The sequence below is a fragment of the Passer domesticus genome, chromosome 2 (assembly GCF_036417665.1).
Source record: "Passer domesticus isolate bPasDom1 chromosome 2, bPasDom1.hap1, whole genome shotgun sequence".
In the NCBI taxonomy this organism is placed as follows: domain Eukaryota; kingdom Metazoa; phylum Chordata; class Aves; order Passeriformes; family Passeridae; genus Passer; species Passer domesticus.
The window spans coordinates 101,249,203-101,266,882 of record NC_087475.1 but is presented as its reverse complement, the minus strand read 5'-3'; the positions used below and the strand labels follow the sequence as shown (position 1 = coordinate 101,266,882).

The following is a 17,680-nucleotide window of genomic DNA, read 5'->3' as shown; positions in this document are numbered from 1 at the left end:
TGTTTAGAAGGAATGTACAGGGATTATTTAAACTCACATGCAGGGTTTGAGGCATGCTATATGCTATGGAAAAACTGCATACCATTACAAAATTGCAGCCACAGCAGGAAGGGATCTAATTTACAATCTAAAGAACCTAGCCTGGGTGGAGACCACTTGAATGCTCATTGCTCCAGATCAAGATAGTGGGAGCTACGGGGAGAGTTTCTGTAACCTCACCACCAGCCATCGTTGCCTGCCAGGAACTATGTTGTCAAACACAACCCGGAGGAAGAGGACGATATGAATATGCTTGACCAGTGCTCATCGCTGGCCAGGAACTGTATTCTTCAGTCCAGCTCGAAGAAAGGAAACAACATTAATATGATTGACTATGAAAAGAACAAGAGGGACTCTGCCTCGGGCCAGAAAAACAATATAAAACCAGACTGTACCAGACCACATTTGTGAACAGAGGGGGATCCGATGCAGTAGAGATTGGACCAGTATTCACCTAGCGCCAGTCCCGGGGTCAATGCTGTCCCTTTGATTGTGGCTATCGAGACTGTATATCAGTCACAAAATAAAAACTATCTTTATTAATTATTAATTTGGCTTTATCAATTTTTACCTATAACACACACATAAGGAATTACTTTTACTGTCAGTTGCCCTTCTTCTGGCTTTTTATCTTATAAGGAAAGCTGAAGATCCTGTTCTAAATAAAGACATGCATAGATTTGCAGCAGCCTGCTAAAAACCAGATTGACTCAGGCAATATGCACAGTTTAATCTGTAGAGAAGCATTTTCCCAGAAAAGTCTCCTTCTTCTTTGATCAGAAGATGCAGGTGATGAATGCTTCAGTACTGCCTAATGCAGTGAGAAGCAGACTCATAGAGCATTTGTTGCTCAGCCAAGCAGAACTGTATGCACTGAGTCAGTGTGAATGCCAAGGGATGAGACAGCAGGGACAAGATTTCACCATGCTCTCACCATGGTGTTATGTGTATTTTGTGCTGATTGAGACTATATGTGTATGTCTATATTGATAATTCGTACATTATGAGTATTCTGTGAGTTGTGTTATGAGTATTATATAGGATGTAGTATGATTTCTAATAAAAGAAATCATGAAGGGCACACTAGCCAGAGACAAGGGATTGCTGCAGGGAGTGAGGAAACCACAGCTGGCAGCAGAGGAAAGGAATCCGAATCAACACACGAAAAAGACTGGCCGAAACAGGAGATGGGTGTTCTCTCTGGAATGAACCAGGAGCCACCCAGCGATGATGGCCCATGAAGATGTCTGACCTAGATAATCTGAGCCATCAGAAATTTACATCTCAAAAGACATATTCCAGGAACTCAGCAGCGAAAATTCATTCCAGATTCCCAGACGAGCTTTGTTGGACTTTTGCACAGAGAAAAGAAACAACATGAATAGGGAAAACCTGAAAAAAAGATGAGAGTCCTGAAAGGAAGACAAGAGACTCTGCCTCGGGCTGGAAAAACTGTATTTAAGCCAGCTCTACCAGGCTTTCTTGGTGAACATTGGGGATTCACTGCTAGCGAGCTCGGATTCTGTGTTCACCCAGCTCCGATCCCAGGGTCAGTGCTGTGCCTTGATTGTTGGCTGTCAGGACTGTATATCAGTCACAAATAAATTCTACTTTTATTTTTATTAAATTGGCTGGATCAATTTTTTTACCTATGTCCTGGCTTGTAAAATAAGCATGTATTCTATTTTGCCATCTGTTGGGGGTTAGGCAGTTTTTTCTTATCTCTTTCAAGAACAATGACACTGCCAGGAAGACAATGTCCTGCTAATGGGCTATTGAATCACTCACTGTGGCTGGTAAGATTAGTTACATCATCCCATTGGGAGATGCTCCACCCTGAGGGAGGAGCCAAGCATCCCTGCCACCATAAAACAAGCACTTCTGAGACCACAGACAGCCTTCTTCGCTGGATTTCCGAGAGGAATCAGGAACCGAGGCCCAGCTGCTCCTTCGCTGCATTTTCGGAAGGGATCTACACCCTTCTGCAGATCGCCGCTCCAGGAGGAGCAGCCAGCATTTGGCTGGACTGCTATCAGCACCCTGACTTCTCAGGGTGCCAGGTTTTTCTCACTCTGCCAGTGGTTGTTTTGCTTGTGTTAAATTACATTGTTATTTAGTTGTTTTTTTTTCTTCCAGTAAAGAACTGTTATTCCCGTTTCCCATATCTTTGCCTGAGAGCCTTTTTTTAATTCTGAAGTTGTGATAATTCGGAGGGAGGGGGTTTACCTTCTCCATTTCACAGGAGGCTTTTGCCTTCCTTCACAGGCTCCTGTCTTTTCAACCCAAGACAACCTATAACAATGTGAAAGACAATGTTACACATGAAAAATGAAAAATAGCCAATTTTAATAAAAAATAGAAAAATAAAATTTATTTCTTGACCGTAATACAGCCACCAACCAATCGGACAGCGTACCACCCCCGGGAGGTGATCCAGGTGAACGTGAGATTGGCCTCGCTAGCACCAATTCTTCCCCATCCACACTGGCTGCACCAAGGCAGCGGTTCTTATACAGTTTATTTCGCCCCGCTGCAGGATGTCTTTGTTTCTTTCTGAGTTCTTCATATTCAAGTTGGTTTCTTTCTTTGGCTGGGGCTGCACAAAGCCTTCCTCCGGGAATAGAATAATACACTTCCCTGATTCCTGGAATCTGGCATTCATTCAGAAGGAAGGTGTTGATGGCCCTGGTCTTCTCAGACAGGTATCTTGTCTGAGCCATCATCGCTTGGGTGTCACTGAGTGCATGTTTCTGTGAATGCCCATCTCCTGTGCAGCCGAGGTTTCCTTTGCATGTAAATGTAATGTGGTGCCTCTCTGTCCATCTGCCGCGGTTTTGCCATCCTGGGGAAGAATCTCTCCCCCCCACCCGCCCTTGTGTACCAGCAGTTTATTTTATACATATATATTTGATGCATCTTTTATTTCCACGAATTACTAATCACATTTATAACAGACAAGAACCTGGGATGAAGAGCTGTGGGACACAAAGCCCCAGCTGAATTGCCCGTGGCAGGGTGGCCAAGGCTGTGGTGTGAGGAGGGGCCAGCCACGGCGCCCCAGAGCTCAAACCCCTTTGGCAGGGCTTTGGCACAGGCCAGGTAGGCAGCTCTGGGCTGCCCACAGCAGCCTCCATCTCTTTTATACCAATAACTGTCACTGCAGATATGGTTAGATGACAAAGCAGAAGGATTTCTATACAGCTTTGAGGCCACTCATTTCTCTATGTTTACATGGTGGTCCTGATGCACCTTGTTTACGCCTCCAAATCCAGCAGGAGAGGTCATATAAGCCACAATTACCCAAAAGGGGAGTCAGAAGTGTGTAACACTGCAACTATTCCTTCCCAACAAAGCATTTTATCTTATCTGTCAAGAAACAAACACTAAACAGCACATTACAACTTAGTGATAGTTAAAAATTACCTGAAAAGATGAAAAAACCCTTTATTCACAACTATTAAGCCATGAAAAGAAAAATCCCCTTGTTATATATACTATAAAATAATTCATGTTAAATGAAATAAAACAAAAACCCTACAGTTTATACAGTTTATATATACACATATGTATGTTTATATACATAAACATATGTTTATATACAGTTTAACCATGTATAGAAAATTCAAATAGGAAGTCAGCTGTACCCAAAAATGTATATTCCAGGGGATTGCTGTCGTCTGACAGGAGGCATTTTTGATAAGCATCACCAGCAACCACAAACTAAGTGATAGAAATTCAAATACCAGGACACTACCTCCAGAGACGCATATTCCAATATTTATCCAAAGGGATTTTTTGTCTGACCAGACTCCAGCAGGAGGCATATTGATAAGCATCATCAGAAGTCTTTCCTGGAAAGTCTTTTTCTGACAGGATTCCATCAATCATCCACCGGAAACACAATGACATGCTAAAGAGGAGCCCCTTCCAAAGATATGAAGAACTGTACAAAACAGACCTTCTGAGAACTACTCTTTGGAGAACCACAGGGACTTTGGTGGAAAGGACCAAATCCTACATCTTCCCAACTCTGATCGCCTACATCAGAGTTCATTTTAGATTGTGGTTTATTCCAAATTTATATTTTGATAATTTAATAAATTTCTTTAATTATTGGAGTATTAATTTATAACACCCTTTCATGATTACTCTTGTGGTTTGATATAAAACAATTAGTTTTGCTTTATGCCAATTTAAAACAGAATTGTGTTTTATATATTTTTTATTCATAAACAAGGAATAGACAAAAGCATCTTAAGAAAAAGACAAATGAAAATCCTTGTTTCCCTTCAAAATACTGATTTAACCTTATATTTTTCAGGTTTTTTCTCAAAGGAAATAACAGGTTCTTATTTAAGGACAGTATTTTCCTGTGGAAATTTTCACAAAAATCACTGTTGCCTGCAGCAGAATGAGCCACGGGATTTTGCAGTTCGTAATTCATCCTGTACAGAACTAACATAATACACACCTGTGCTTTACCTAAATCCTTCTTGTCTACACAAAACTCCTGTCTTGTGTTCCCACACTGCTCAGCATCTTCCCCATGTTACCAACATTTTTGCTGCTTTATGCATCCCATCTCTTTACTCTCACCACACCCACGGGTTCCTCTCTTTGCCATAAAGTACCTCCATCTTCACTGATTCACAAGTCAAAATTCATTCCCAGCAAGAATAAGCAAAAGGAGGGCAGGGGTAGGTGTAGAGAAGCTTTCTCCTGGTAAGGAGACTTTGATACTTTCACTTTTTCAGTGTGTAGCTCCCCATTAGAAACAGCTGGTTATCCTTACACATTAAGTGGAAGAACACAAAGGAATTCTTAATGAGATCTGTCTAAAACAGAGTCAAGAAAAAAATGTATTTTCCTGTTATTGTTTATGGCTTGTCTTGGAAGCCACAACTGCAATCTAGATCCCTGGTGTCCTTGGCACCAAGGGAAAGACAATTTGTGGACCATATGTTCTACAATTTACAGAAGTGAAACAAACAGTGAGGGAACACATCACTGATCCCATTCTATAGGTGGCTTAAAGCCCAGGAGTGACTTGCTGAGGCTGGCAGTCCAAGGGACTCAGTGTAGCTCTCCTGGTTATCAGCTCAGCTTCTAAATAATGCTCGCTCCTCATTCAGAACCTTCCTAGCAGAACAAAGGAATTTATGCCTCAAAGAGCAATTTTACCCTGGCTAGGGGATGGATGATAGAAAGCTTAAAAACAGTGTTATATCATAGCTTAGGTAGAAAAACAACCTTCCCATCATGAAACTGAAGCACATTTCTTTCACAGTTCTGATGAACTTATATATTTCCCAGTGAAAGAGAGAAGGTTTTCTAAACATTAGTAGAATTGAAAAGTGTTGGAAAACTACTCCTTCATGGTATCCAGCCAGAATTCCAGTTCAGAATTCCAGGTTCAAGAGGATGGGAAAGGTCCTAAAAGCTTCTCAGCTGGACCTGTAATTATAGGGAAAAAAACCATCCAGGTTCTCAACTGGACCTTGTATAAAAAGAAAATCAGTTATAATGGCAATACAAGTCAAGATTAACAGCCTTAGCAACTAAACATTCCCTGCTTTAGCGTTGTTATGAATAGAAAGTTGTATTTTTTTTGAGTTTCAGAGTTAAAAAACAAGTCAGGCCTCTTTGGTTTGGCTGCCGAAGAAAAACTCTTCAATTACCTGTTAATGGCCAGTGACTAACTATTGTTTCCCTGATGCTGGCTGCTTGCCAAGAAGACACCAGGACAGACCCTCCAAGGTAAAGAGAATAGGCAGTGACATCAGAGCCAGTATGCAGATGAGAAATGCATTGCGCCCTGAATTTTTACAGTTTTACAGTTTTTACAAGAAAAACCCCTAAAATCACGAGCCAACAAGTGACTTAAGTGACGTCTAAGGATGGGAGCGTAGTCCCATACCTGCTTAGACCCTTTTTGTTTCTCACCCTAACCTGAAAAGATACTGATTAAAGAGACACCCACGGTTTTTAAACAAACAAGCCAGGAATCTACGACTCTCCCGTGAGGACAGAGTCCCCAGCTCTGCCTGCAGACCAGCGGACAAAGCTGCATCATCCTCCTTCTCCGTGCCACGCCTGGGAGCAGCGGCGGTGCGGGCGCAACCCGTCGATTTCTCCCCACCTGAGCTGATTCTTCTTAATAAAGGCATTAAAAAGGAGAAAGATCTCCTGCCCATTTATTTCAAGCTCTATCTGAAATTACTACCCTACCTATTTCCCTTACACCTGTACATTATTTTTCTGATTAGAAAGCTCATTAGATTGCAAGACCTGCTGGGACTTTTTCCCTTTCTTTTTCTCCACTCTCTCAAGTACTTATTCTCCCCAGAATGGCAGTCTTCAAGGCTGACAATAATATTTGCAAAATCATACAATGCACTTAGATTAAAAGACATTACTTTATTTAGTGCTGAGAAAACAAAACTATTCTGGCTTGAAATCTGCAAAATTAAAGATCTAAGCTTTTCATTTTGAAAGGACAATTTGAAAGAATCACCTTTTAAACAGAAACAATTTATTTATTTTATTTTAAAAAATATGTATCCATCCAAATAAGCAATCCTTAGAAGTTCTATTCATCCCAAGAGCACCACTTTGGTAAGAGCCAAGCAACACTTTGGATGCATTTTTTGTGTGCATATGTACATACATAGCTATTAAACTGATCTTCATTAAAAGCCTACAGGACCAATCACTTCTGTTAGGGATATAGTTAGTAATTCATGCCGATAAAATATAGATTTCTATAAGGTATATGAATCAAACTGGCTGTACAGAGAGGGGCTAGGGATTTCATTCTCAGGATGGTGAAACCGCGGCAGACTGGCAAGGGAATGGCATGACATTTACATATGAAAGAAAACTCGGCTGCCCAGGAGATGGTCATTCACGGTGGCATGTATCCAGTGATGCCCAAAGATAATGGCCCACAAAGATACCCATCTATGATAACAAGGGCCATGGACACCTGCCACCTGAATACAGGATTCCGGGGAAGCGGGGGGAGAAGCATTAATCTATTCCCAGAGGAAGGTTTTGTGCAATTCATGCTGAAGAAAAGAACCAACTTGAATATGAAGAACTCTAAAAAGAGACAAAGGCACTCTGCCGCGGGCGGAATAAGGAGTATAAAAACTGTCCCCTCGGAACAGCCAGTGTGGACAGAGGGGGATTTGGTGCAATAGAGGCCAAATCCATGTTCACCAGCCTATCTCCCGAAGGTGTTGTGCTGTCAGTTGGCTGTCGGGACTGTATCACGGTCATGAATAAATTCTTTTTGTTTTTCTATTAGAATTGGACATATTTAATTTTTACCTATAACACTTCTAAGGACAAAAAAGGAGTATTGAAAACAAAACATTATCTAAATAAAAAGGTGCATGACTCTTAATTTTTCTCATCATTGCCTCCTTACAACTAAGCCACATTTTCACACGTTAGAAAGGAAGCAGGAAGCCTCAGCAAAATTTAAAAGTTGCTGGCAGGTCTATTATGTCTGTTCTCATGTAAGTCTTTCTGAAGGTAGGAAGAAAGATGAAGCTAAACTATCGCCAAGCCAGGTCACAATAATTTGTGTCCTTTTAATTTAGCATGAACAAAGAGTTCAAGGACATAGATAAGTTGGCATAAGCCTGGCAAGGTACAGGTTGGGAGATTTTAGCGCTTTTTCAAATGTAACAGCTTTCAATGCAGTTATAATTGCTAGCACTTTTGCTGGAAAAATTTAATAGGGAAACCCATCTGGATGTGTTGTGAATCCTGTGCCTTATCCATTGCCAGTGAAACTCAAAACAATTTTGCTACTAATGTTCTCTGTGGACTGAATCAGACCTAAGTCTTTCAGAATTGCCTCTTTAAAGGTGAAGAACTACCTGAGGGGATGTTTTCAGCTTGGCTTAAGTATCATAACAGTCATAAGTCTTACAAAACTGAGCACTGCCTCTAGAAATCCATCTTTAAGCCTCCCCCTCCTCCTTCCCCCCCCCCCCCCCCCCCCCCAACATTTGTACATTTTCATGAGTTAAAGTGAAAGCTGTTCAGAGAAAGGAGTAGATGTGGAAATCACTTGAAATCTCCCTCAGCTCTAACCAGAGAGCTGGAGCATGTGTGACACTGATGAAACAGAAAAAGCAGCCTGCAGTGTGCAGGAGCCCTGGCCACAGTGGGATCCCCCTGATAAAAGCAAAGCAACTACATACCCCTGAGATTCCTCTGTTTTGGAGGCAACAGATGGTGAAACAGAAACAGACTTCTCCCAAACCTTTCAGGTTACAAAGGCATATGAGGTCCTTTCCTAATCTTTCAGTCCAATGGACAGAAGTGCTTTCCCAGAAAGGAAGCTTGTGAAAGACAGCACCTGCAAATAGTGAAGAGAGTTGTGGGGCTTGCTTCATCCACTTTTTGACACCTACAACAAAGATGCCTCCATCTGAGATGAGATACCACTTAGGATCTCTTTATAGTCCAGGACATGTTAAAACAAGCACTTTTACCATGCCATTCAGCTGCCTATTTGTTTAGAGATTTACTTTAGAAAAAGAGAAAATGAACTGCTGATGTGACTATTGTTCTCTCTTGCATATAAAGTCCAAGTGACCTGCTCAGACTGCAAGCACCTGCACTGTGTCAGGCCAACTGTGCTTAAAAGCAGCATACTGGGTATAGAAGAAGCATATACAGTAAAGCCTTTTTTGTTTTGTTTTGTTTCTGCTTTGTTTTGTTTTTTCTTGTAATAAGAGGAACTGTGAAGTACTGTCAAGATAACTACTGCTCCCCATCTAGTGGTAGGATTGCATTTAAAAATGTCCCACCCATCTTATCACACTACATTTTGAAATTGGTGAAGGTTGAAAAACAGTACCACTGCTCTGCAGGATCCCAAAAACCTACATCTGTGATGCAAGTCACCTAAACCATGTGTCAGAAGTTGTCGCTTAGTTTATTCTTTTAAAATCCACATCATGTTATCTCTGCTTTCCAAAGTGCTTAAAATACATGAAAGATATAAACCTATCATAATAGTCAATAGCTTGTTTATTTATAGATTAGGTGTTTGGGATTGACTCTTCCCAGCTATAGTTTATGTCTATTTTTAGTACTACTGAAGAGCTTTGTTATTCATCTGCAGAAACTGCCATTGACATGTGACATCTGCTTTGGAGTAAACTCAATTTTTAACTGTTTCAGCAAGTGAAAATGAAAGAAATTTCTAGACTTGGAAGATCATGTGAGGTGATAATCCAGGTCTGGGTCAGATTTTCAGCAATGTTCAGCTGAATGTTCATGGCTAGATGTTTCTAAGCTAGTCCTTGTCCATACTGTACATGTTGGTTATAGAATGTTCCTTAAATACAAATTTTAATTGTGTTTTATTACAGGCTGCTAAGTGGGTGTAAGTGGGTAAATCCCATTTAATTTTGGAGATATTCTCAGGAATTTTTCAAATTGGGGTTTTCAAAGAAATAGTTTTTTACTAAAAGCAGAAGGTTTCCAGCACGCACTTCCTAAAAGAAAATTACTTTCTGTACCTATTCTTATACTGGATGTATGATCCATACTTATTCTCCCCTTCTGGTTACTGAAGTCAATTGATTCAAATACAGCAAATCTTCCTGTGGCCCTCGGTAATATTCTGGGAAGTATTTAGTTTGAATTTAAATAGGCTTGAAACACCAAACAAACACAGCTTAGCATTCACAGAGATAGCACAAAACAGGTACAAAAACACATCTTAGGCATACTATAAGCAATATGTCAAAATGCCTATGACAAGACTGAAAATGGAACAACATGTTACAAGACTTACTCTTTTAAGATAGCACAACATTTTGACAATTCATTGTGGATCTAAATGGGGCTTAATGAGCCAAATCCATATTGTGAATTATCTGCCTTTCCTTTACCTTCCCACAGTGCAGAATATATTACCATAAACAAAATATTCATAGAGAACCACTTCCCTTTCCAGTAGGAATGCACCAACAGGAAAGTCACAATACACCTTATAGTTAAGTACTTTCAAGATGCAGTCAGATGAACAGACAATTAGCGTAAGAATATTCTAGCTGGCCAAAATTCAACTCCAGCCATTTCCAGCAAAGCTCTAAAAAGCTTTCTGCTAGTCCTAAAACCATTGTGTATTCACTCCACTAATTCTTTATCTTTATCAGGAATTCTTTATTCCTGTTCCACAGCAAAAAAGAAGTGCACACAAGTGACAGCACAATTTATCCTCTTTCACTCAGATGCAGCCTGGGAATGGATTTTCTACCCCTTCTCTTTTGCTGGTCTCCTGCTTCCTGAACAGAACCTGGGGACTGAGAGAAGAAGGATTTTTCCGCATAAGAACTGAATCCCACTTTTTTATCCAGCCTTAGCCTTAAGAAGATGACAATGTGACAAAGAAACACAATCCATTTCTATCTCAAGGCAGGAAATATCCTCTATCAATTATGATGTGAGTGTATCTGATATCTAGTTCATCTCATTCTCTTTGGCTTTCCATCCTGGTTTGACTCCTTTCCTTCCACTTCTGTGCTGACAGACTTTCATTTATTTGGTTTTATAACAAATAAAAATAAAAAAGTGACTGATCATGAACACAAAATTGCCTTTGCCAAAAGCCAAATTCAAAATTAGAGCAAACAAGGCCAGCATCCTTAGCCTTCCATGCCAACAATAATAACCACTTACAATATAATTTTATATAACTAGCTATACATGAAACAGAAGCAGAAGTTCTCAGTTCTTCATCATAAAGAAATTGGTAAAACAGAAAGCACTCTATTGTCTGGTAAATTATGGTTCAACTTCACTTTGAATCACTCTATTATCCCCCAAACCTGGCAAGGTGCTCTAGAAATATGGGCTTGCAAGTGCTTGTACCAATATCTCAATGTCACACTGAAGTCCTGCTTTCACACAATTTACAGTTAGCAACTGAGCTGTCACACATTGCCTCTGTGTACTTCTATCCCATACTCATGCAAAACTCTCACACATTCCTCCATAAAATCATCCTTTGAAAAGTTTATAGCTGTTTTGAAAAGGTCGGTGTGCAACACCGGGTAAAAGCTGAGGTAAAAGCTGTCACAGACCTACCTGGAACCAGAGGCTGAAAAGTTAGGGAGAAAGAATGCCACAGGTGCAGACAAGGGTTGTCATCATAGTCACCACTCAGAAGCTGACAACATCATGTAAGCTGTCCTTGAACAGGACGCCTGAGTTTCGCTCACCACCATGGAGTGTCAACACCTCTCTCAGTGCAAAGCCATTTCTTTTAGCTGAGATATCAGTCTGAAATTAGAAGAATTTCAGCTTACAAGCTGGCTTTCACAGGTTGTGTTTTGGGGGCCTGCAACACGGTAAATATCAGAGAGCACCAGGCACCACAGATGTCTGTGAATACATTGCCAGATAAACAGGTATGCCTACAGCCTTGGATGAACAAGCCATTCCTTGGCAAGTTACTGGATTTAACCTGAACAGGCACAGATTACTTGTTTATTTTCAACTAAAAATAAAACCTTACAGGTATCTTAACTTATGCTTAGACATTCCCCCATAAAGAAATGGAATCATACATTGCTATTACCATCAATTAAATTTGCTGATTGACTTTTAGCCCACAGTTTCAGGGATAGGATGACCTCAGGTAACACTTAAAGACACTTGGCACTAGAGTTGGCTTTTGAACTGCACTCTGGATATGACATAATTAACATTAAAACAGATGTCTCTAAACAAGGAGGTAAATCACACTGACAGATCATGGTCCAAATTCAGTGAGGTGTAGCTGACCTAGAGGAAGAACATAGCCCTACCAACTACAGCACACAAAGAATTTCTGCAAGATAGAAGAATCAGAAGGGTTTTAGCCAAAAAGTTTGAGTTCTCTGCAGTCCATGCCAGGATTCAGAAACTGGGATTAGTTAAACATTCAAACATTGTCTGAATGACTTGCTCTCCAATGCTCACAACCACCAGATAAGAGACATACAGCCTCTTGGAAGTTGAGCTGTAAGCTCTGTAAACCCCACACTCTAGAGACTAAGCTCCACAGCTCAAATGCTGAGGAAGGAGGATGTATGGTTTGGGATCAGTGTATTCAATCTCTCCATGATCCTTCACCAGAAAGGCCTTGCCCCAAGGCAACCTTTAAAAGCTACAGACACTAATGAGAGGGAAGGAAACCGAACCCATGGGAACATTCTTCACTTTAACCATTCAGATGGCCACCCATGCTATAGATAAATCTCTTGAACCCACAGGTTATTTATTACCTCAAAAGAGCCCGATGACTCCACTCTTTCCCCCACATTTCTCCTCCTGTGTAAGCCAAAGAATCATTAAGCACACAGAGCTGTCACCAGCAAAGCCCACTCTTTCCTTCACTCACACCAGACTCATGAACCTCCTCACACACAAACCCTTTCCTACCACTGCTCTTCACACAGATGTTTCCCCACACACCCTATTCCTCCCCTCTGCTAACATTTCCCCTCCAAGTAAGCAGCATCACATACATATTTTCCCCCACCTTACCACATGCTTCACACCATGAAAAGACATTATTTCCTGGCCACAAGACCACTGTGCTCTTTAGCAAGCCATACTTTCACTTGTGAGACTCAGACCTTCCTGGGACTGCCACTTCTGTTACAAGAACACATTTCTGTGAGCGTCAGTGCCGGTGCACATGGATTTGCCCTTGGGTTCTATCTCTATGATGCCAGGAGAGCTGGTCATAGGCTGAGTGAACTGTAGGGACAATAACACATTTCAGAAACTAAAATCCTCTGCTGATGAGCAGAAAATATACAAGGCATAAGCAGCAAGACATTCAGGCCTGAAACATTACTTGGGGGAATAATTTCATAAATGAAAAACACTAGTCTCTATGGAAAGATGAGCCCCAAAAAAGGCAGTAGGAACCAAGGCTCTTCCACCATCATTATCAATGTTGCCCTACACCACTGATAGGCCTGTGCCTGTCACTGCCTCTGGGGACTTCACAACCTGTGGCAGGATGACTCCTTGCACTTTACAAATTAGAATGATAAACACAAGATAATCAGGACTGGCTCTGTGCTGAGGGTCTGTAATGGAGGCAGACTTTTACACTGGTCACAGCTCACCCCAAAGGTCTGCAATGGATGCCTGTGTGTCAAGCCAGCCTTTTCTTCGCCCTATGAGCCAAAGGGCATATGGAATGGGGAAAAAATTCATTCATTTGGTCATAGGATGCTAGGACAGCATGTGAGGTACCAGGCCTGAACGACATGAGTTGTACAAAGAGAAAAAGGAAATGAAACCTAGAAATCAGTGTCTTCAAATTTACTAGAAAAGACAGAGCCCCATGGCAGGGTTGGAAAACAGGTAATGTTGAAACCAGTCAAGTTTCTACAGCATCTGCTCAGTCTAGTACTGAAGTACAGCACATTGCTGGGCTGTATCAACACACAATAACAAAATGGGAAGCCTACTGACTCAGGGGCAACGATGTGTACTTGCAATACTTTGCCTGACTAGAGCCCATCCATCTTTAAACTTCCAAGACTCTTAGCAGAAAACACATGGTTAATGTATGCTTAACTCCTTTCTATGCTCAGAGGAACAGCTGTGCCTCTTTACATCCACTCCCATGGGTTAACCACACAGGCAGCTGTAAATAGCAGTTTGCTGTGAATGCAGAGCACAGACTGCAAGTTAATAAAGGTTGGTACTATTACATTATCAAAGAATTGAAGGTTATTTTCAAAAACAGCAGCCACTCAGACTTAAATTGCTTTGAGGGAGTCACTAAGGTCTAGGCACTGCTTGCAGCAGGGGCAGCTTTGAATGCAGTGCTGAGTATCCTGTACTCAGTGACTGTCATAGGAATGCTTGAGAAAATAGCCAGAGCCTCCCTCACTCTATGGTGACAAGACTACAGCTATTCCTGCCTAGATGGCAGTAGCAGATTCCAAAGTCCGTGCTTTATTACAGTAAAATAGCCAATTCTGGCATAACAAAGATTTATTGCTTCTGTTATAGGTAAAAACTGATCCAGCCAATTGTAATAAAAAAAAAACCTATTCATTATCAATATACAGTCCCGACTGCCAACAATCAAACGCAGCACCAACCCCAGGATCGGAGCTGGGTGAACTATGATCCAGGCTCTATCACAGCGAATCCCCCTGTTCACGAATGCCACCTGGCAGAGTTCGAGTTTATACTCTTTTTCTTGCCCGCGGCGGAGTCCCTTTGTCCTTCTTTGGAGTTCTTCATATTCATGTTGTGTCTATTCTCTGTCCTGTGCTGGACAAAGCCTTGTCCAGGAACTGATGTGTATCTGTTCCTCGGTTCCCAGAATCCTGCATTCAGATGTTATGTCCTTGATGGTCCCGTCTGTCTGAGATGAACATTTTCATGAGCCATCATCTCTCATTCATGCCAGTGAGAACATATTCTGCGCAGGCTAGGTTTACTTTGTATGTTAATGACATACCTCCTCCTGTGCTGCCAGCTGTGGTTTTCATCACCCTGTGAAGCAATCCTCTTCTCCCTTGCTGTTGTTATTTTAAAGCTTTATATTATTCTAATATAACCATATTCTACCAGCATGAATTACCACCATATCCATACAACTTCCCTATACAAACACTATTCAGGCTTCCTTCTCATCCTTCAACTCTATTTTGGAAGAGTCACTCATGAGAACAGTTTTGGATACCTTTTCACCTTTTACTCTATAATTGCTTCCCATAACAAAAATTGTTAAAACAGGGAAGAAGGCAGCTCTTAAGGAGCAGGATTCAAGCCCTTAGCTAGCAAAAATTGATTAGCGTCCAATTCCATTTTTCATCAGCTGAGGATCTAGTCAGTCTTTGATTTGTTTCCTCAACAAGTGATGGTCTAGGGTCAGGGAACATACCATGCAGCTGCTTTTGAGAAGGCATGCAGTGTGCCAGTTAAAGTGATTAATGCACATAAAAAGTGTTATGGGTAATAATTGATCAAGCCAAATTAATAATTTGTAAAGATATATTTTATTTTGTGACCGAGATACAGTCTTCGATAGCCACAATCAAAAGGGACAGTGCCAAGCCCCAAGCCCAGGATCGGCACTAGGTGAACACTGATCTGACCACTATTGCACCGGATCCCCCTCTGTTCACTAAGGCTTTCTGGTCCGGGCATTTCTTATACACTTTATTCAGCATGAGGCAGAGTCTCTTGTTCTTTTCATGGTTACACATAGTCATGTTGTCTTCTTTCTCTGTGTTGGGCTGGACAATGCAGTTCCTGGCAAACGATGAGTGCTGATGTTGGTTATGGGAACCTGGCATCGGGATACATGTTACTGCTATCTTGATTTCTGATATTTATCGGGTATTCATCGCTCGGGCTGTTCCTGAGTAAGGGCCCATCCCTTCCAGAGCCACATGCTTTTCGTTGCAAATTAGGCTTCTCTGCCATCTGTGGTTTTGCAACGGCATGAGGCAATCTCTCAGCATGATCCCTCGGCTCCATCGTGTGGACTTGCAATCTTTTAAGGGTAGTCCTTAAAACGTCATAACTTATATCATGCACATTTCTATCATATTCTACATAAGCACAAATTATCCTAAATTACATATTACAAAATGACTTTGGGGAAACAAGTTTCTTTATGCTTTCCCTCCTAGAAAAGAACTAAATAAAGAAAATAACTAAAAAACATCTAAATACATCAGACTAGTGTCTCAGGAGCTGAATGCATAGAAGGTCTGTACCACACAACACGGGCATTAGTGGTGTCCCTCAATGAAAATGCTCACTAGCTAATAAATCCCACTGACCACTTAGGGAAAAGGCTGACATGAGATTTTTTTGCACAATATTGCCCTAGAATGTTTTGTACAAACCTTGAGGTAAAGCCATCTGAGCACCCAGACAGACAACCTGATGCAGGCAAAGCTTTGAAGAAATGACACAAGGTGTCTCAAATTCCCAACCAGCATGAATTTGCACAGTACTGGTACCTCCAGGATGAAATCAAAAAGACCTGGCATGTTCACCTTGGTACTTGCAGTAACAGACCTCAGATCTGTGATGGGAAATGTTTGAGCCTCCAAGGGCCCTTTTGAAATGCTTTGTTTCAGTTTGATGTCTGAGTGGTCTACAATGCAAATTTATCACACTGTAGTCCCCATAATACATCAGGAGCAGCACAAGGACTGGCCATGCCCAGGCACCAGGTGTGCTCCCTGGAAATTTAGTTTGGTTCTTCCTGTGCTGCTATAGCCTGCAAGGAGGACAGTAATACCATTAGATTGCCAGAGCAACATTTTCCCCAGCACAATAATGCTTGCAAAAAACCAACCAAACAAATCCAGACTGGCAAATTCAGGAAAAAATAGAAACCCAAGTTGTGCCATCTGGTGCAATAATGGCTGCAAATTATATGGCTCCAGGAAAAAGCATTTGGATTGCAACTTGGCATTGAAAAGGCAAATCAGGAGTAAGGTATTGAAAGCATAGTGTCATTTGATCACTTTATGAAAAGGCAGTATAGTCTGTCCTGTGCATTTGAAAAAGGAGAACTACATTTGAAAGTGTTTGTATTTCCTACTTTTATGTGTTGAAACCACTCAGGGTAAATATGAAGAGCATTATGCAACCTCTAAATGTAGTTCCTGCCCTTGGTTCACCTTGTATTCCTTGGTACATCCTTACACTACACTCCTTTAGAGGTCAAAATGCTTTTCATATACTCTTCTGTGCCTTGCTACAGAGAAGACCAACCTTGCTACAAGAAGACCAACCTGGTAGAAAAAAGCCTGCTCTTGTCAGAAATGCAGAGTCTTCCAGACTATCTTAAAAGTTCACCACTTGCATGTGAGTTTTTAGACTTCTGAAGCTATGTCCTGGTGAATGAAATGTTGCCCAACTCAGCACAAAATTTCATAGATCTAGCATTTAATGAGATGATAGTACATTTCTTTAGAGGAGGGATGACAAAATATCTGAGAGCTAACTGATATAACAGAGCACTGTACTATGTATCACTGTAATTTTGAGACAGAAGTATAACTTTTTTCCTGGTTGGATCAGACTTGAGTCCCTTCTGGTGTATTGTCTCACTGCCAGTAGCCAGTACTAACGCTTCAAAGGAAAGATGTTAAACAAACCTCTGAGAAACAATACCCATGTCCTTAATGCTTCTTCCATGTCTCAAAGAGGAAATAGCTCATGCCTCTGAAGAATACAGATAGAACAGCCTTTTAAGTATTTCTCATATATTTAATCTGGGGTGCTTTTAATATCCATGCAAGCAGATAATTCTTTTTGACCCACTGAGTTCTCAGTAGGAGGCAACCACAGCATCAATTTTGCCCTGTGTGTTCGCCATTAACTCTTTAATCAGAATATCCATGTATTAGAGTTCCCTCTGTGTTACTTTATCAATTTTCCAAACACACAAGCAGCTCAGTTCCCTTTTCAAACTGTGGCTCTATACTTCATTAAGCTGCGATAGCATCTACCCAAACATTATGTCTTCACAGCAAATTCAGAGCTCAGGCAAGCAAGAGAAACTTGGATTACTTTTGCCAATGGGCATTATTGTACGTTTATCCATGTCATATCTCTCCTCTCA

At 41.1% G+C, this 17,680-nt stretch overlaps 1 protein-coding gene across 7 annotated transcripts in view; it reads right to left on the bottom strand.

Moving 5' to 3' along the window:
- LOC135294584 (uncharacterized) overlaps nt 1-17,680 on the bottom strand; it is a 255,789-nt gene that overhangs the window by 212,974 nt on the left and 25,135 nt on the right. Inside the window, exons 2-3 of one of the 7 annotated variants that reach the window (XR_010356657.1) lie at nt 8,256-8,413; nt 2,266-2,331 (exon numbers count right to left, since the gene is read on the bottom strand). The exons of 4 other annotated variants lie outside the window; for them this stretch is intronic. The gene's annotated coding sequence lies outside the window, so the exon portion shown is untranslated. Of the gene's footprint in view, nt 1-2,265; nt 2,332-8,255; nt 8,414-11,157; nt 11,289-17,680 lie in introns of those variants that run through there. 2 more of the 7 variants (XR_010356669.1, XR_010356670.1) reach the window with 2 other exon arrangements.